The sequence below is a fragment of the Trichosurus vulpecula genome, chromosome 8 (assembly GCF_011100635.1).
Source record: "Trichosurus vulpecula isolate mTriVul1 chromosome 8, mTriVul1.pri, whole genome shotgun sequence".
Taxonomy (NCBI): Eukaryota; Metazoa; Chordata; class Mammalia; order Diprotodontia; family Phalangeridae; genus Trichosurus; species Trichosurus vulpecula.
Genome location: NC_050580.1, coordinates 130546562 through 130568818, shown reverse-complemented (window position 1 = coordinate 130568818; position 22257 = coordinate 130546562).

Sequence of the window (22257 nt, the reverse complement as noted above, 5' to 3'; positions counted from 1 at the left end):
TGAAGGAATTAGAATAGGCAAAGAAGAAACTAAATTATGACTTTTTGCAGATGATATGATGATTTACTTAGAGAATCCTAGAGAATCAAAAAACTACTTGAAATAATAAAAAAACTTTAGCAAAATTGCAGGATATAAAATAAACCCACATAAATCCTCAGCATTCCTATACATTACTAACTAAGCCTAACAGCAAGAGATAGAAAGAGAAGTTCCATTCAAAGTTATTGTAGACACTATAAAATATTTGGGAGTCTACCTGCCAAGACAAACCTGGGGCCTATATGAACACAATGATGAAACACTTTTCACACAAACAAAGCCAGATCTAAATAAATGGAAAAACATCAGTTGCTCGTGGTTAGGCTGGGCTAATATAATAAAAATGACAATTTTACCTAAATTAATCTATCTATTCAATGCCATACCAATTAAACTACCAAAAAATTATTTTACAGAGCTGAATAAAATAATAACAAAATTCATCTGGAAGAACAAGAGGCCAAGAATATGAAGGGAATTAAAGAAAAGAAATGCTAGGAAGGTGGCCTAGCCATACCAGATATTAAATTATACTATAAAGCAGCAGTCATCAAAACTACTTGGTACTGGTTAAGAAACTGAGTGGTGGATCAGTGGAATAGGTTAGGTACTCAAGACAGTAGTCAACAACTATAGCAATCTACTCTTTGATAAACCCAAAGAATCCAGCTTCTGGGCTAAGAATTCACTATTTCACGAAAACTGCTGGGAAAATTGGAAAATGGTAGGGCAGAAACTGGGCATAGACCAATATTTTATACCATATACCAAAATAAAGTCAAAATGGGTTCATGATTTAAGTATAAAGGCTGATACGATATGCAATTTGGGAGAGCAAGGAATAGTTTACCTGTCAGATTTATGGGAAAGGAAAGAATTCATGACCCAACAAGAGATAGAGAGCATTACAAAATGCAAAATGGATAATTTTGATTATGTTAAATTGAAAAGTTTTTGTATGAAAAAGCCAATGCAACAAAGATTAGGAGGGAAGAAGAAAACTGGGAGAAAATCTTTACAACCAGTGCCTCTGATAAAGGCCTCATCTCTAAAATATACAGGGAACTGAGACAAATTTGTAGGAATACCAGTCATTCCTCAATTGAGAAATGGTCAAAGGATATGAACATGCATTTTTCAGAGGAAGAAATTAAAGATATCTATAGGCATATGAAAAAATGCTCTAAATCACTATTGATTAGAGAAATGCAAATCAAAACAACTCTTAGGTACCACATCTCTCCTGTCTGATTGGCTAAAATGACAAAACAGGAAAATGATAAATCCTGGAGAGGATGTGGGAAAATTGGAACACTGTTACACTGTTGGTGGAGTTTGAACTGATCCAGCCATTCTGGAGAGCAATTTGGAACTATGCCCAAAGGGCTATAAAAATGTGCATGCTCTTTGATCCAGCATGACCACTTCTAGGGCGGTATCCCAAAGAGATCACACAAGTGGGAAAGGTACCCATATGTACAAAAATATTTATAGCAGCTCTTTTTGTGGTAGCAAAGAATTGGAAATCAAAGGGATGCCCATCAACTGGGGAATGGCTGAACAAGTTGTGGTATAGGAAGGTAATGGAATACTACTGTGCTATAAGAAATGGGGAAGATACGGACTTCATAACAACCTGGAAAAACCTACATGATATAATGCTGAGTGTGCAGAGCAGAACCAGGAGAACATTGTACACAACCACAGATATATTAATTCTGTGATGACTAACCTTGACAGACTTGGCTCTTCTCAGCAATACAAGATTCAAAGACAACTCAAAAGGACTCATGATGGAGAGAGCTATCTACATCCAGAGAAAGAACCATGGAGTCTGAATGCAGATTGAAGCAAACTTTTTGCTCTCCTTTTTTCCTTCTTTTTTTTTCTCTTTTGTTTTTGTTTGTTTTGTTTCTTCTTTCTCATGATTCATTTCATTGATAGTAATTCTTCTTTACAACTTGACTATTGTGTAAATAAGTTTAATGTGAAGTTGTATGTAGAAGATATATCGGATTCCATGCCATCTTGGGGAGGAGCGGGGACGAGGGGAAAGAAAATCTGGAACTCAAAATCATGCAGAACTGAGTGTTGTAGACTAAAAATAAAAAAATCTTAATTAAAAAATCTATCCAAAGGACAAAAAGGAAAAAAAATTGTATTCTCTTTATAGGAGGGCTGATATGAGGGACCAGATAGAGCCGAAACTCGAGAATTTCAAGGTTAGGGCAGTATCTACTGACAGAACAGTCCAATAATTAATCCACACATTTAAGTGCCTACTATATTCCAAATGTTGTCCTGGGTACTAGGAATAAAAAACAAAAATGAAATAGCTCCTGTCCTCCAGGAATTAACATTCTATGGATGAACCATGCATAGGGAAAACTCAGGACTATCTCCAATTTACTAGCCTTGAATCAATGTCTCATATGTGAATACTGGACTGTCACAGAAATTCTGATAAAAATCAAAGGTAACATAAATTGAGGAAATTTCTACAGATTTTCACCACTTTTGACCTTCTGAAGAATGCATCATTTTGATTGATTCACAATTCATTATTGTTATCACTCAATAACCATTGCTTAGGTGTGTTTAGAACAATGTACTTGGGACTAAAAGAAAGAGCAAGTTCAAACTACAGATTTAAGAGTTGGAAGCGATCTCAGAGGTCATCTAGTCTAACCTTTTCATTTTACAAATGAGGAAAAATGAGGCACAGATGACTTGCCCAAGGCCACATAGATGGTGAATAGAAGATCTGGGATTTAAACCTAGCTCCATTTCATGCGTTATTAGTGACTTGCCATTGGAATCTGAGCTCATTATGGGCAGGGAGTGTCTTACTTTTTGGTCATATTTGTATTCCCAGTAGTTAGTCCATTCCCTGGCATAAATTAAATGCTTGACTTGTTGACTTTGACAGCATGCTTCCTCTCTAAGACACTGTTCTACCCTCATGGAATTTATAATCCAGTAGGAAGATAAGATGTAAGCTCAAACAACTATAATACATGATATAACTTTTGCCTAAGGCTTTCAAAGCAAGATACCATGTAAAGTCTAAAGGGGAAAGTTTATATCATTTCTGGAAAGCAATTGGAACTATACCCCTAAAGTTTCTAATCTCTACATATCCTTTGACCCAATGATAGCACTACTAGGCCTAAATATTTCATGATTGGGGGTTGATGGTATCATCTTGGCTAATTAATTGTGTTGGTTGAGGAGTAAACATAAATGCTTGCTAATTGAAAAAAAAATTTAATCCAGAAATATTTACTAAACAGAATTATAATTGTCCATCCACGAATCTGAGTCACACTATGCCACCAATGTACACAGTGTTCATATGGAAGAGTGGGCATAAACATATAGATACCCCTCTGCACTGGGTACCATGTTCCCAGGCCCCCACCTTCAACTTCCTTTTGTTTTTTTTATCCATAAGAATGGTTGGCATGGAAGCTCTTTGAGGGTAGGGACTGACTTTCTTTCTGCTTAAAGTTGTATTCCCTGAGCTTAGCACGGTGCTGGTATATAGTAATCACTTAATAAATGCTTCCTGATTAACTGAAGACCCTTCAGAGGGTGTTCACCAGACTGAAACCCTAGGTAATAATAGGGGGCAAGGAAAACCAGCCTTTCCTTTACCCAACTAGCACTGGTAAGCCACAAAGGATTCTTCCTCATCTAATCAGCTCCCAGCAGCAGATGCCACCAGTCACCTGGGAGTAGGGATAGAGAGGAAGTGGATAAAATCTTCCCTTAGCTCTCATTCAGATCTTTTCCATGAGCCCATCCATAAGGCTGAATCAAGCATCAGGCATCTTGGCTCTGCTGAGCTTAGTACACTTTGAGTGCCATGAAACAGGCTTAGTTCTTTCTCCAAAGCTCTGATTCTTCCTTCTTCCCTGTTTTTGTCTCTGCTCTCCTTCTTTGGTCTCTGATTGCCTCAAATCAGGGTTTCCTTATATTAAGTGACTCACCTCTACAGTAGCATAAGAAACCAAAACTTGAATTTCTGTAAGATGTGACACCAGTAAACAACATAGAATCATCCCATATTAAACAAAAAGTTCTCGTTATCAGAGTTTCTCAATAATTAACCTCAAAGTCTTCAAAATAGTCACATGTAAATTAGCTGCTGGGATCAACACTGGCCCTCTTTGCCATCAGTATTTTTTTCCTCAGAGAATTGTCCATCTTTCTGCTTATTTCTTTCCACAAATACCTAGATGGTTATGGATTCAAGAGCTCCTTGCAATGATGTAAATCACAACTGGTCCATGCATACCTATCCTGTGCAGTATTCATCCACGTTCTCCCCAATGTTTGCCACAAGAAAATTCACCTAACACGTTACAGGTCTCCCTTACTTTCTCCCAGGCTCTCAAAGGTTCTAGTAGCACACTAGAACTTGGTAATCTGTGATTCCTCATTCTCACTAGCTCATCTTCTCTTTCTGGCATACAATTATTTGATGATGTTCTTTATTCCTTTTCTTCAGATTTCCCCATTATTTATATAGTGCAGTGTGCTTATATATACCATATACCTTTCCATCACCATCTATCTGATGCTCATCTCTAATTTTTTGTAGGCAAAGGTATTCCAGGTCTCCCCACCGTACAACAATGCAAGTAAATATTTGAATTAAAAAGATGGGCCTTTGCTGTTTTGCAAAGCTGGGGCTATTATTGTTTTGATAATCTCGAAAGCCATCCAGCTCACCTATTCATTTTCGACTCTGGGCCCAGCTCAGTGTCCATGTTGTTTGTCCCCGACATATACGCCATTGGACCGGTTCTACAGGTTATCTATTCAGACACGCATTGAAATCTGGGCAATAGACATTCTTCATTACTTTGGTCTTTCCTGTGTGGAAGGGACAGGGCTAACCCTTTTGAGTGATTGGTGTTCTCTCAGGAGGCCCTGCATTGTTCTGGGGCTTGATGCAATCAACGCAAGATCTTCCATAAACAGGAACATCTGGAAGATCTCACTATCCACAAGGAATCCTTTCTTAACCAGGACTCGAGATCACCTTTATAACAGAGGTGAATACTTTCAGCAAAAATCTCTCTCACTATTTTGTGCCTATCCTGGTGTTTATTATCAGAAGTTCTAGAAAACAGGGCTATTTCTGTCATTACTGCTTCCAAGGAATCAAATGGTCTTAATTATATGAACAGGAGACACCTTGTTGTAAAAGAGCTTCAAGGCAAAATTTGATTCTGTTGAGCTGTATGCTTTCTCAGAATCAATAAACAATAAGTACAATGGATCTTCTATTTGTCCCCTGATGGCCTCACAATTATATTACCTCCAACACAGACCTCCTCTATATATAGTTGATCCAATCCAATTGCTTTTTCCATCTTTATTCTCTTTAGTGCTATTTCTATTTCTGCGATAAGACCCTTAGGTAAAGGACTACGGTATTAGGGTCCGAGTGGGTTGGTTCTACTGCTTTGATAGAGAAAATAGTTCATTGTGATTATTTTTATAGATCTTTTCCATTTTTCTTTTGCTTGTAGTTCCCTTTCCATTTTCACCCTTGAAGGTCTCCTGGGATGACTTCTTGTAGTTGGATATCACACCAAATTTTCTTTAAACTATTTTTATCATCTACTGCTTCTCTCTGCTGTATAATCACTCATCATCCTTCTTCTTGAGATTTTACAGATGAGTTTAAATTCTAACCAAGGGTAACCTTGAAAGCCGTATCTCTCTTTTGGCAAGTATGTCAAAAGTATCCTAAGGTACTTCCTGATCTCTGATATAATAATTAATTTACATAGGTTTAACTTCTGGATGAAATAACTATAGTCAATGTTGATGTTATTCTGTTGTCCATTTCCCATTTTTTATTTTCATCAGCTTGTTTAAATAATATAAAATTAAATATATCCTCTTGATTATGCACTCTATCTTTTTTTCATTCATATACATTCCTCTTGCATCCAGCATATGATCTCAGGTCAATATCAAAATAGAGGGCAACCAGTAGAGCTTTGACTTGTGCCACAACAATGGCTGCTTGGCTCTGGAGAGGGAAGAATGACTTTTAAAACAAGTGCTCATTAACTTTTACAAATAGCAACTAGTTAATAAACCAGATTAAGGTAAGGTATATATTCGGTCACTTATTTGGCCTTGAAATTTTATGAAGGAGAGATCCTAGGCCCATTTTCAGACTAGTATTTTATTTACAGAATGTGATTAGATTATGCCCCTTTGAAGACTGCTGGAAGATTTGGCTCTGGAGACAAGTGCTTCTATTGAGTCAGGGCATTAAATGAAGTCATCCCCACCATGTCCCATGACATTGTAACCATCATCATAGTGGAGCTATCACCTAACAGCATGATGCTACTGTAAACAGACTAGTAAAAGGGATGAGTGCCAGAGACCACAGAGAATTGAGTGAACCTAACTACCCATGGACTAAAGAAGGCACCTTGGCTGGGCTATTTATAATCTTAGATCATAAGGACCTAATAGCCACAGTCATTGGAATGACTATTCTCTTTGAAAACAATTACTCTTCTTTCAAAATAGCCAGAGATGACAAAAAGAATGACATATCAAATAGCCTGACAATGTGTCTGTGAAGGGCAAAGAGAATACGATAACACTATGTGGGGACCTAGGGAGGTTGCGACCCAAGCAACGAGTCTGTATTATCCAGACTAAAAGTTTGGGCAAGGTGTTGCAAATTTATGAGACAGTTAATGGTGTAGAATGCTGTAAGGCTCAATATGTATTGAGCCTATCATGAAGGTGAGACAGTGCAATGACTGAATATATATGAACCAATACATTTTTACTATACATATTTGCAAGACAACTACTTTTAATTCTTCTTTAAACCAATGACTATATTCAAACAGAGGAAAAGTTTTATCCTGGACATAGGGGTTGTTCCTGAGTCATCTGTCTGCACAGTTAGACCAGTGACTTATCAGAGTTACATCAGAATTTATTAGCTGAAATAGTAACAACAAAATAAAGCAATGAAAACAATATGATATTTTTATTTTTAAAAAAGGTAATCATTTCTCAGTTTAAGGAAAAAATAAAAGTAGTTGTCACTAACTGGTGCTCCTCGGGTCTAGCACCTACCAATTCTTTTTTTAAGAAAATATGTTATAAAAGTGTGAAGCTTCTGTTTAATCTACAAGTCTTTGGCCACTCTCACTTCTTTCACCTGAAGCCCACTTCCCCAACTATTTCTCCACTCTCACTTTTTCCCATCTTTGAATTAAACTCATTATGTATCAGAGTATCTATTGATTTCAGTCTTCTTCATAGACTTTCTATATCACTTTGTCCTCAGATAAAGATGGAGATCTATAAGCAGCAAATATTTTCATGGCAGTCTTTCTGCAAATATTTTTCATTAATACTGCAATACAGGATGATCAGATATCACAAATAAAATGATCCCAGTCCTAAAGAGCCAGCACTTTACATCTGTATTTCCAGTATCTTGCACATAGTGGGTAATTAATAAATGCTTATTGAATTGAATGACACAGAATAATGAGGATTTCAGAGATAGGGTCCTCATGCCAAATAATTTATCATGGAAGGAAGAAAGGAAGGAAGGAAGAAGGTAAGAAGGAAGAAGAAAGAAAGGAAGGAAATGGAAGAGGAAGGAGGGAAGAAGACATATACGTATGCATACATTTATGGCATGTGAATACATATAAATAATATACATTATATATATACATATATATATACACACATACATACACATACACACACATATACACACCCCTTAGGGTGATACTAGACATTTTCCAAGACTCTATTCTGTACCTTCATCACACACTACTAGTCTCTAAATAATGTAAGTGCTAATTTTAAAATCCCCAGATCAGATGGGACCTGAAGTAATACTCTGGACCCTCTTCCTAGATTTCAATGCACCTAGCTCACTCCATAAAGGCAATTCCACAGACAGCACATTCCAATGTTCAAGGACCCCTTCATTCTTTAATAGTCAGGAAGTTCTTTTTGATGGGAGTGTTTCCTAGAAGCCGATCTAAATTTATACCAACTTCAATGACTATAATTCTTTCAAGGCAAGTTCACTCCCTTTCTGGTCGTTCTCATTTCACATGTATCTGAAAAGGGGAGAGAGTCACACCTCTCTTGGGACTTCATCTTCCGGCCAACAAAGCCCAGCTGTAGCTAAAAATGTAAATTTGCTTTTTAAAGAAAAACAATTTTTTTTCTAATCATAGGACCATAGATTTAGAGCAAGAAGGGGTCTCAGAGGCCATCTAGTTCAGCTCTGTCATTTTTCAAAGAAGAAAACTGAGACCAAGAGGGAGGAGGTATAAGCTCTGATGCCTGCAAACTGTACTGACCCATTCCCCAAATTACCCACCTAGGTAGATGACAATTTGCTAACCATTTATATGGCTCTGAAGGTTTTTACTGCTAACTCCTCACAAGAGTATGCCCCCTTAGCTAAGTCAGAATTCTAGCCCCATATTCTAGGTCTTCTGGCTAACCCTCCTTCAACATGTTACTGAATAAATAAGCACTTACTGGATACACACTATACATAAAACATCTCTCCTAATGAAAACAGCATGAAGAAGAGAGAAAGAAAAGACAGAGAGAAATACATATAAAAAATCTCCAAACTAGGCAACATTCACCAAGCTGATTTCATTCACCGAAACTCGAGGAGTTTATAGATTTAGAATAGGCCTTGTCCCCTAGAAATTAGAGAAGTGGACTGTTAAGCAAGAAGGCCTGAGTTCTAGCAATTGACAAACAGGTGTAAGTACTAACTATTACAGGCCCAGTGCTAGACAATGGGGATACAAAGACAAAAGTGAAATAATACCTGCCCTCAAGGAACTTATGTTCTTTGTCTGAGATAACAGGCACGTATATAGGTTATATATAATTCATCCCTGAAAAGGAAGACACTAGCACTTGGAGGGTGGTGAGGATGTGGTGGCTCTCTAAGTAGAGAGAAAGGGATATATGCAAGAGATGCTACAGAGATAGAAACGATAAAGTTTGACAGCTTTCTGAATATGTAAGTTTAGTGAGAGTGAAGTCAGGGACGATAGTGAGGCTGTAAACCTAGGTGACTAGAAGGATGGTGGTGCCCTTAACAGAAATTGAGATGCTCCAAAGAGGAATGGGAATGGTACAGAAAGATAATGAGTAATGGTTTTTGACACACTGAATTTGATAGGGCTAAAGGACTTCCCGCTGGAAACATTTAATAAGAAGTTGATTATGTGAGACTGGAGCTCAGGCGAAAAATAGTATTAGATATCTAAATCTGGGAATAATATGCATAGAAATGATCATTTAACCCATGAAAGCTGATGTAAGTAAGAGTAAGTATAAAGTATATCTGCCAAGTTAGAGCACAGAGAGAAAGGGGCCCAGTCAGAACCATGGGGTTCTTTCTAACCCACAGTTAGAAAGTATGATGTGAAAGATGATCCAACAAAGGAGGTTCAGGAGCAGTCAGAGAGCAGAACCAAGTGAGAACAGCTTCACAAAAACCCAGAAGGAAAGGGCGGCCAAGAGTGTGAAATGTTGCAGTGTAACGAACAGTGTGAAATGCCATAAAGTCATTAAGATGAAGACTGAGAAAAGGCCACTAGATTTGTCAATCACAAGAATATCACTAATTTTGGAGAGAGCAGTTTTAGTCAAGGGAAGTTGGAAGCCAAATTACAGAGGGTTTCTCATCCTAGGTCTGCCACTTATTGGTAGTATGATTTTGAGCATATTACTGAACCTCTCTGAAGTTGTTTCCCAATCACTAAAATGGGAATAATGCTACCTACAAGGGGACCAAACGAGATAATATAAATAAATAGTCTTTGAAAAGCACAGCACACTATAGAGGTACTAGATGGGATAGCAGATGGAGCCCCAGAGTTGGAGTCATGCTGCTTCAGACACAAATTATGTAACCTTGGGTTACAAGTTAACCTCCCTTAGGTTCAGTTACCTCATCGGTAAGATGCGATAACAATAGCACCCCCTCACAGGATCATGGTAAAGACCAAATGAGGTTGTGTGTGTTTGTATAAATTGTCTTGCAAACATTGAAGTGTTGTATAAATGTTATCACACTAGTATAAACTAATAGTATTAATAAAAATTAATGATTCAAAAATTCAATGTGCTCCAATGTCTCATGATGGAGTAGAAGTGTCCCTGGACTGTTCAAAGGCTCTGGTACCAGTGTACAAGCTCTGACAGGGCCTAACAAGTTGGAAAGGCTTCAAGTGTGGACCCAGGAATGATCAGTGTTCCTCTTGTCCTCAGTCTAGTGAAATTCAGAGATGTTTGTCACTAGATTAGCCACAGGGTGATAAATTTTTCAGTCACTCTAAGTGATTTTCTCCTAAGTAGTACATGAATTGTGCTCTAGTGAAAAGAATACCATACTTTTGAATTTACAGATTCATGAAATACTAAAACATTTAAACCTGTCTTAGGCCCCCTGCAACCCTTACATTGAACAGAATGAAGAAGTCTTTACCAAAAAGAAAGAAAGGTGGCTTGTATTTACACAGAAAAAAAGCATTGGATAAAGAAAGAAGTTGGTTCATTCATTATTATGGAAATGTTCAAAATGACAGCTTCTTAATCAAAAAACAAATGATGGACATTTGCAAATGCTCCCTAACAATCCTGAGGAGATGTTCCAAGTTCATCTGGCTACTTCTTCCCAGTTTATGCATCTTAACAAATGGCAATTAACAACTGAGGCCATTTTCTTCTGCATCTGGCCCTCTTCCAAAGTCTTTGCTTCTAAGATTAATACAAACATTGAAAATGTGTCAACTAAGTTGGTTAAGTGGCATCATGTACATGGTATACTGCATAGCCATGGATAGGCTGAATTTTTCACTTGTTAATTGACTTGGCACAATCATGTTACCAGTTTAGCCTCAGAAGATGTTTCTCAGAAACACTAAGCAATTTAATGAAGACTATAACACTTCTTTTTATTTTCTTGCTCCCTTTTAGAATTGACTCAAATTTTTGATTGCATTACTCAACTTTACATTTCACCAATTAGCCACAATATCACTTTTACATAGTAGGAGTGGTGGGAGTAACACCTGTTACATTAGTATTTTTATTCCTTATATAGGAGTGTGAGTTGTCATGGCTAAAAAAATCCATCAACTTTACTGGTGATGAGCCTCTCCATACACAGCCAGCAAATATGATCACCGAATAACAGATTCAGCCTGTTGCCAAGCTAAAAGCTTGTCCTGGAAGCCTTTCCAGCTTCATAGAACCTTCCTCAACTTATACTCCCCTGGAATTGTCTTCAAGAATGAAAGGTCACTTCATTATAATTATGCTCCAGAATTTTTGTGTAATATAGTGATGGAAAAGAAGACAGAAAGTGGTAAGAGTTGCACAGGGTTTATTTAGTTCATTTAACTGTGAGCCCCATTAAATGTAATATTTTTTGTTCAATGACCAACTAACATACTTTTGCAGGAACTGAGCTATACTAATATTGATAATCTCATGATTAACAAAACCAGAAGACAAAAAAACTACAACTAAATTGAAGGATAGTCCATAGGTTCTCCTTGGAGAAACAACAAGAATTGGCATCATGAGCCCAGAGACAATAAGTAAATAATCCAAGAAAAGATTAATCATCTTGTTTCAAGGTGTCCCTGTTTAGCTTGAAAGACAAATACAAAAGATGAAGAAATAAAACAATTCTAAAACTAGCAACCAGATCCTCAAAACCAAGTTAATTTTTTTTGCCTTCACCCCTCCAAAAAAAAAGAAGTTAATTAGCTTGCACAATATCACACAAACACTATGTGTCAAGAGCAGAACTTGAACGCAGGTCTTCCTGTCTTCGAGGCAGACTCTCTATCCACTATGCCAGGCTGCCTTAATAAATGACTGGGAACTGTTCTGCAGAGACAAAATTACTATAACTAGGTTTAGTGGAAGCAGTGCTAATCTGATTCAAAAAAACCTTCTGTCCTGGTCTTGGTGCTATCACTACCCAGATACATGACCTTCATTTCTCTGTGTCTCAGTGTCCTCATACATAAAACAAGGAGATTGAACTAAACAATGTCTAAGATTCCTTCCAGCTCTTACAACTAGACTCTATGACTCAGTAATAATTATAGACACAATCTCTTCCCTTTTTTGGTTGAGGCTGGGGAGAAGGGGAGAATATGGACACGGAACACTGCATATAACATCACACTCATCACACTTCATTTTAGGTTGTTTAGTTTTGCTGAACTAGGCTTTTTCTCTCTTTTTTTATTCTTCATCGTAAGCAATTAGTCTCTTGGAGGGGGGAAGAGAGGAAGGATACATTAGGAAATATAGCTAACATAAAAACAAAAGATAGCAGTAAAAATTTTATTTAATTAAGTGAAATAACCTGAGCTTAAAAAATCATCATGCACTTAGTTGAGACAGTTTAGCAAGCAGAGCCTCCTCATCTTACAGATGAGGAAACTGAGGCACAGAGAGGTGATATAACATGCCTAGAGTTACAGGGATAGAGCCTTGGGTAGGATTGGAACCTCAGACTTCTTGACTTCCAGGCTAGCACTCTATTAATGTCGCCTTGCCACCTCTGAAAATAAAGAAACTGATTTTATAGTTATTCTCCTTATCATCATTATTATCAAAACCAAAAGTAATTAATTCTCTAATGGCAATTACTCATATAGCCAAATAATCTATATGGAATAGCTTATACCATCTATAAAAGATGCCTTAGCTACTGCTGTTGGTAGAGAGAACAAGGTAAAGGAGAATCCCTCAGGTGGTCCTGGCACAAGATGGATGAGAATAAAAGTATTTTCCATTTGCCAAGAACCTTTTCATTAATCAAGGGAAGTTAGAAACTGAAAAATGATCAAACACTCTTATGGACTCAATCCAAGAATAGCAACCAGGATTCCACAGTTTTATTGCCATGATGCTCTAGGCAGCCTCTTAGAAACAAGAGTCTAAACTCCATGAGGATTCTTGATGTAAAGCCAAAATGGAACAGAATTGCCAGAAAGATGCCACCAACAGTGAAACCTTAGACTTCTCATGAACATGGAAAATCTCCATCAGGTTCATGGGGTCTTTCACAACAATCAATTTTCAAAGTGCTTTGGTATCTATGAAATCTATGGATGGAGGAAAGAGAAACTTTACTACTATTTCTGAGATTGCTTTAGGTTTGAGTGCAAAAGTTTCTGGAAGCACCAGTTCTTGGTTCATACAGTTAAAATGCTGGAAATCCTCCAAATGTTTTTTTAAAACAGAAGCACAAATTATGTGTGTCCTCTGGTCTTTCTGCCATTTATCTGTTGAGAATGTTAGGACTTTTCTTTAGTCCACTGCCCTCATAAATGTGTGAGATTGATGACCTATAGCAAGAGCAATCCTCTCCTCTTTGCCCTCCCCAAATGAAGATAGTCAGTGGGAGGTCAAGGTTATCCTTGACATCAGGCCTGATATCATTTACTCTCTTCCCTAATGGTGAAAAAGTATAATAAAAAGCCTATTAAAATATGCTAACAATACTAAATTTAGGCAGGTAGGTAATACAGTGGATAAAGCACTAGACTTGGGATGAGGAAGACTTAAGATCACATACTGACTCAGACATTTAGTCAAGTGACTTTGGACAAGTCACTTAACTTCTCTGAGCTTCAGATTCCTCATCTGTAAAATGAGAAGGTTAATCTCTATGACCTCTAAAGTCACTTCCAGATCTAAATCTATGACGTTTGAGGAAGGCATGACAAATGTTAGTGGGAGCCAAGTAACCTTATTAAGTGGTCTCTGGGTAGATATCCCTGGAGGCGACCAATATCAAAGTGAGACCCAGTGTGGAATCAAGAAGAAAATTTATCTAAGGACCTACCTACAGCCATGATGCCACAACAGGCTATGACAATAAAAGGGTAGGAAATTCCCTTCCCTAGGTAGAACCAAAGGCTTATAATGGCTAGCTTGAAATATCAGGGAAGAGGTGAAATCTGGAAAACAACCTCAAAAAGAATCAAGCCCTGAAAGTAGAGAAAGCAATGAGGGATAAAGACTTGAGAGAAATAACAAATGTGAGATACACTTAGAACGGATCTCAAGTTCATCATTTACCTATACGCAGGAAGTGTGGAATAATGAGAAGAAAAGGCCCAATACTTTAGTTGAAGTAAAACAGGAAAAGAGAAGACTAAAAATATTGGGAGGAGGGAAGAAGGAAGAGAAATGGATAAAATATAAAGGTGAATAAGGAAGGTATATTCACATACTGACCTAAGGTGGTATGATAAAGCAGTGAAAAGTATCATCAGTGTAGCAACAAACATTTCCCAATAAACTCCCAAAGTAAAGGGTTGAAGCCTTAGCAAATGACGCATTTAAAACTGGTCAGAATCCCTAGAAACTCAGGAGAAGCAATACTCCTACATGAACAAGGATTTAATTTCATGCCCTTTGAATGTCCTTCAAACATCTCAAACTCAACATATATAAAACAGAACTCATCTTTCCCTAAACTCAAGATTACCCCTCACCTCACTCTTTTGATCAAGATAGTGGACATTGTTCTAGGCATCACGTGAATCTATGAATTATCCTTACTCTGAAGATATGTCATCCACTTTCTGAATATAGGATTCATCCTGGATTCTTCCCTCTTTCTCTTCCTTCATATCATTCAGTTGCCAAATTATGTCAACTCTACCAGCACATCTCTCACTTCTGTCCCTTTTGTTCATTTATATCACAATTACCCTAATTCATGTCTTCATCACTTCTCACCTGACCTATTGAGTAGTCCCCTAACTAGTCTCCCTATACCCCTTTCCAATACTTCCTTCATATAGCTGCCAAATTGATAATCACCTTCTCAAGAAGCTTCAGTGGCTCCCTGTGACCTGTAGGTTTTCCTTCCTTCTTCCAAAAATAGGAGCTTTAGTCCATCCATGTCCAACCTGTACAACTCTTGTCCATATTCTCCAGTCAATCTGACACAGGGGATCCACTCAACATTCTGGATGCCTTTCTCACATCCTTTTGACATTGTGTGTGGATACTAACCAGCACATAGATTCTCAATTGTTTCTCCCTTTTTGTTCCAACCATTTTTTCTGATCCGTCCTTCTTTATTTCTCATACATAATTCCTTCTTTTTAATATGTTCCAGGAATTACACATATAAAGAATTCAGAGAAGCGTGGGAAGGCTTGTATGAGCTGATGCAGAGTGAAGAAACCAGGACCACAGTGAAGTTGTACATAATGATTAAAGTAATTTAAATGATGACAAGAATAAAAGGCAACCAATCAGGTCAAATAAAACAAAACCAAAATTGGTTCAAGATTGCTGACATTAAAATAAATTTTGTCCTACTCTGCTAAGAAATGGTCTAAAAAACCATAAGAGTGCTAAGCTTATATATACTGTCAGTCATAATTTTTATGTTAGCTTAGGTTAAGTATTTTCTAATAGTAAAGGAATGGGGGAAGGGAAAGGTGATTATTGGGAAGTAATTGATGTCTCAAAGTAAAGTGTAGAAAAAAAGAGTAATGTTAATTTTTTTGATAGATGTGGAGAGCAAAATGGAGAGCATAATACATGATGAAATGTTCTCTGGTCTGTACCATAATAGGAATGTCCCTGCAGGTGAAGTCCTTCACTCGATTATGAATATCTCTTGAGGTCAAAGCTCCCATGCCAATCAGCAGTGGAATTGAGCCCAGGGTCCATGCTCTCTCCCCACTCCACCCCCAAAAAGGCACAGAGATGGGAGATAGAGTAATGTATATGAGGAAGGACAAGTATTCCTGTAAGATTAGACCATAGAGTACATGGAAGGGAATTCTGTGTAAGAAAAGTGGAAAAGTAGAAAGGCACCATCTTGTGAGTAGCTTTAAACACCAGCATCAGAACACAGCTGAAGTATTATCATGACTTACGGATACCACATTTTAGGAAGGACATTGATAAACTGGAGACTGTCCAGAAGGAGAACAGCCAGGATGGTAACACCTAACAAAATGGAGCAATTCAAAAAATGGAATGAACTGCCTTGAGAGGTTTGGTTTCCCTCTAAATGGAGGGCTTCAAATAGAACCTGAGGGACCACTGGTCAAGCATGTTGTAGAGAAGAGATTTATTCATCTAAGGGTTGTACTAGATGGTCTGTCAGGCCCTTCCAACTTGGAGGTTCTGTGATTTTAGGAAAGTTTGCCTTTAGGCAGCCTTACTTAGCCTCTCCTATCTTCATTCTTCCTTCATCCTATATGCTTTCTTCAAACTCTAAAGTTCTATGATACCTTTCCCAACTACTGCCTCCAAAGCCCAAAGGTGTCTAATGCTCTCCTTGCTTTCCAAGCCGACATAAATAGTCAGCTATTCTGCTGTCTTTGAAACTGGCTCTGCCCAGAAAGATCAGTGACAAAGTGTCATTCCACATTTTGTCAAGATAAGACAAGGAATCATAAAGTGACTTGTTTAGGATCTCAAAGGCTACCAGGGTCAAAAAGAGGAACCTGTAAAACCCAAACACCTTAGTTCATGGTATTATAGATTTTGTGCTGAAGAGTATGTTAAAGGCCATTGAATCCAACCTCTATATCTTACAGATAAGGGAACTGAGACTCAGAGAGGTTTAAAAGACTTGCCCAAGGTTAAAGAGAAGTGAATGTCTGAGGCAGGATTTGAACTCAGGTCTTCCTGATTCCAAGTTCAAACCCCTATTCACTGCACCATTCTGTGTCCTTCAAAATAAAAGAAAGCAAAAGAAAATGAAAAACTAGTAAGATTTAAGAACTCTATCTCTCAACAAATAAGCTGTCTTTTTGTTGTATTCAAGTAGAGAGTGAAGAGTTAATGAGCTATTAGTGCAATGGTCTTTCTCCCTTCTCCTTTGTTGACAGAGGCAGTCCAGCTGTGGCAAAGCTCAGTGCCTTGGGTGGGGGGGGGGAGGAGCAAGGCAAGGACTTAGAATGCTTTGGCAGTTGAGCTGCAAGGGGCTCCAAGAGGCCCTTCCAAAGCCCAGTTTAATTCAGTACACCTGATTCATGTCCAGACAAGAGAGACAAGCATGAAATTCTGACTGGGAAAGAAATGGTCTGGCCATGTCTTTTCTAACACTTACATTGATTTGCAAGAGGTCAAATTAAAGAAAACTGACATTTCAAAAGGCCACCGTACACCAAAAGTTCCTTTTTGTAACCCTCCAAAAAATCTTTCCATGTATCTTTAAAACCCTACATGATGCACACAAGTAAAAGGTACCAGTTTTGCATTAGTTCTCACTATTTACTCCCTCTTTTCATCTCAGTATAAAGAAAGATCATTTCACAATGATTACACAGTTATACACACAGCCTCCCATTTCAGGACCTAAAAGTTCTACGTCTGTGAAGCAGGAGTAAACTAATAAAGTCTGATAAGATCTCCATTTTACAAATGGAAAAGTTGAAAGGAACTCTTTGTTAGGCAAGACTATGTTAACCTAGTTTCAACTGCCACATACTGAAGCAATCCCTTTACATAGTTCAGTCTACCGGAGAAAGCCAGCTCAGCCAGCAAGTTCTAGGAATTCCCCTCCTCCCTGTTACCTATTCTGGGACATCCCTCCCCTTCTCCTTCTACCTGTTACTTCCTGGAACCATCCTGTCCCCATTTTATACCTTTGTCATCAACAGAGCTAGAAGGGACCTTGTATATCTAGCTGCCTCATTTTACACACAAGAAAATGAAGGGTTGTACAGTTAATAAGTTTGTAAGCAGGATGTGAACCCAGTTCTTCCTCACTCTGAATCTACTTCCCTGTGCACTGTATCATTCTCTATCTCCCATTCTGACATCTCCACAAAGTATGATTTCCTGAAATTTATCTTCTTATTTCTTCATACTTTGCAGTGAGAACAATCATTTTGGACTTCCATCACCAAGCTCTGTCCTTCAATCCTACCTATTACCTTCATTTACAGAGGTCTCAAATCTTCTTCAAGATGTGTTTCTTAAAATTCTTTGATCAGTTATTTATTCTTTCCCTTCTGCAGTTTCTCTTTCCACCTGGATACATATTCTCCATGAGAGAATCAAGAATTTTACTAAGATTTTTCCACCAAATGTTTTAGGTTGTCAAGGCTTTATTTTTCTCATTTTCCTTTCTTCCTAAATTGATTTTAATTTCATCTTCATAGAAATAGGAGACTCCTCATTTCTTTTATCAACTTACAAAACAAGCTGAACATTCTTACAGCAGATCTATTTTTGCTTCTAGGAATCCTGATCATGCTCTCTTCCTTCCTTCTGGGTCCTTTAACCCATTAACTTTAATTCATGAATTGGAGCCTTGTAAAAATTACATTTACTCATTTCTTCAATCATTCTTTTCTTTCTTTTTTTTTTCCTTTGAGGTGGAATAGGAACTGAGCACAATTGATTTGCATGAGAGTGTAAGCTGCTGAAAACAATTAGAAGCCACTTTGGAAGCTTTTGTCTACCCTCTTTAATCTTCTTTTGACACCAATTTTAGAAGCCTCTCAGTCTCTTATTTCTGCTTCTGTACCCCTCCTTCTATCCTCCATCTATCCTAGACAGACATGTGGGGAAAATCCTTTTCCACTTATTAAATAACCTTCCTAAGAAACTAAGAGCGTGAGGCTGAAATTCACAAAAACAGGGATTTGACAAAATGTACAATTCATGTTTATGATTCTAACCTAACTTTTATCTAATCGTGAATCCATTTGGCTGCCACACAGTCCTAGACTCCTTTCCTGGCCACAACATGCCTCTGAAAATCATTATCGGAATTCCCCCTTTTTAGGCCTTCATCATTTTCCCTCTCCTTTTACTCCTTTCCTTTCCAAGGAGAATCTCTGCTTGGGAGGTAGCTGAATGGTACAGTGGAAAGTGACCTGAACCTGGAATCAGGGAGACCTTCAGATCCTGCCTCTGACTCTTATCAGCTATGAGAGCACGGGAAAGTCATTTAATATATTAGCCTTAGTTTCTTCATCTATAAAACGGGGATAATAGTACCTCCCTCCCACAGTTGTTTTTGATATTTGTAAAGTGTTTGCAAACCTTTGTAAGCATCAAACCTATGTAAATTCTAGCTTTTATGATGATGATGGTGGCGATGATGGTGGTGATGATGGTGAGGATAGTGATTTCCTCTTTCCAGATGGTTAGAAAGTCATTCCCAATTATAGAAAGAAATCTTTTTGTCAACCCCTCCATCAGACTCATGGGTAGACATGAATAGAGACACTTGTATCTCAAACTGCATGGTCTTTCCCTGTACCTTCTAAAAATATATAAGATTTATTCTCTCATGGGTCTCCCATTAGAGTTTTTCTGAAAAGCATTAGGGGTTTTTGATACTTATGATAGTACCTAAGACTTCAATACTGAACCTTCCCTTCCTTTATTAAACACAGCTAATATGCATTCATTCTAATGATGACTCTATCTGTTCCTTTGGGGCCAATTTATTTTTGACATGACTGAAGTGTCTCTAGTATGCTACACAATCACTCTTCCCACATACATGACTCGAAGGTAGAAAAGGGGAAACAAGGGTGTGGAATAGGGATTGTGCAATGTTTTAAGAGGAAAAATTTAGAAGGAAGTTGGATTCTGCACCAATATAATACTTTAAGGCAGGCCAGCTAAAGGGAAGTAAGATCATTTCGGGTGCTCTTAAAAAGAAGTGGATGGCATTCTGGCATTCTATTTTATCTTCCCCCCCTTCTTTAAGCATCACTTGTGAAAATTCTTCAGTACATCCTGATGCCGTCTCCCATATCCCACTCCTATAATCACAACGCTCAGTTCTAAAACCCAAAGAATAGACTCAGTAGCATATTGCCTTCCACCCCTCTCTGAATCCAATGATCTAGAGGGAACTTACCTATATGGATGAGAGAAGCTAAGGACTGGAGAGGCCAGGAGTGGGCCATGTTTTCCATCCATCAGTCAGCTAAATGAATTGCACTTTACAGGAGCTGTGAGGGCTTCAATTGCAAATCTTTCAGACTTCACAGCTATAAATTTTCCCTGCTCCTATTAATAAAATATAATAGCAATTCTGAAAATAATGGCCTATTATCTAAAGTCTCAGAATGACAGAACAATCAAAAGGAACATGAATTATAGGACCAGAGAAGTAGGAAAACGTCTGCTTCTTGCAGGGCAGCACTAAAAACATATGGCAAATCAAAGGGATAATATACAGTCCAACAACCTGTTAATAAAATTACTTATAGAACAGTAACAAGTTGCAGCAAAGGGTCACTTATTTGCATAGGATCAGATGAAAGCTGCTCTCATAAAACTGGCAGACACTTAATGTTATAACCCAAACTCTCAGCAGGCTGGTTCTAGTATACTACAACATTGTTTTCTCTCCTTTCTTCTTCTCCCCTCCTCAAAAGAATATTTTAGGGGATAAGGGGATGCTGATCTGTTAACTTTAGAGATAGAATCACTATTTTTCTTTCAATTAGGCATAGCTAAAGCAGCATTTAGATATGCTTACCCTTAACCCTACTTAACTTGGGACCTACCAAGGTTTGTGGAATCCAGGTTATGGCTGAACCCTTTCCAGGATGTTGGATTGCGAATGATGTGGGATATAGGCAAAAAAAAATATGCAAGCCATGGTCAGAATCTCAATGGAAACAGACCAAGGTCAAGTACTGGACAATAAGTTATGGAGATCAAAAACAAGAGGTGTCATCTGGAGTCTGAAAGAGAAACAAAATAAAAATCAGGAGTCATGCTAACGTATGAGAAGGGCCTACCAAGAAGCAAGGCTCCAGGTTCAGGATAATTGAATCTGGTAGCAGGCACATACATTGCACTGCAAATCAAACTAGATGAAGTCATCCCCATTTGTCAGTCATGTTTTCTATGGGCACCTGCAACCAACCTCACCTTCCAGTTTTTACTGTAGTTCCTTGAACTAGAAAGCTCTCACTGTTCTCATAATTTTTCACTGAATCCATGTTGTATTAGATGGTAACTGTCTTTAGTGACAAAAGAGTGAAGTCTTTGAGAAGTAAGAAAAAAAAGTCTTGTAACTCTCTCCATGAGACATCAAACAAATGTAACGGGGCAGTTTTGCAATGTAATCCATTCTTTATAAAATACAAGGCTCCTAAAGCATTTAACTTGGACAATGGAAAGTCTGAATAGACACCAACTGTGCATTGAATTAGCATTACACTTTTGGAGGACATGTAGAATAGGACAAAACTTTAGAAATGGGATCGGTCCAGGACCTAGGGTTTATTTCAGGCTACTACTAAAAATTTAGGGTAAATGCATCCATCCATCACAAAATGGCCAAAGTGATATACAAGTTGTCAGGTCACTGCCATTCTGAAAACTTCTCAAAGGACTGGTTTTGTTGTAGAATAATTAGGATATTGCTTAGTGAAAGTTAGTAACTTTTTTATACCAGTCAACCACCCAAAGCTATCCAAAACTGGTTTTAAGTTCCACAATTCAACTCAATAAGCATATGTTAAATGTCGACTATGCATAAAGCATTGTGCTTAAGAAATGGGAATGCAAAGGTAAAAAAGTCCCTTCTTTTTAAAGATGTTTCACTTTTTTAGACCATCAGGTGTCCAAAATTTCCCTGAGGGAGTTGAACAGATGATTCTAAGTTGGAATTTGCATCTCAAATATCTCTTTTCCTCACTCCCCCAAAATAGACCCAATCAAATAAGATCATAGTAGTGGTTACCAAACAGCTTGCCAAAACAAGAGCATTCCATCCTTCAAATAGTTTCTGCATGGAACATAAAATATGTTTCAAGGTTAATCAAAACCTTCTTTATTGATAGAGAGCCAACAACAATCGGTAGGTTTAACTATACAGATTACTAACTATTTGGGATGCAGGACATTCATAGACTTCATAGAATCCAAACCTAGAAGAGACTTCAGAGCTAATCTATTACATGGGTACTTAAATAGGAATCTTTACTACATCCTTGAAAAATGTCCGTTAGCCTCAGCCTGAAGACCTTTATGACAGAGAATTCACTTCCTGACCTATTCTACTTTCGGACAGCTCTGTTAGGAATATTTTCATTCTATCAAGATGAAATATGACCTTCTATTCATTGTTCCTTTTTCAGCTGTCGAGGGCCAAATCAAACTGAA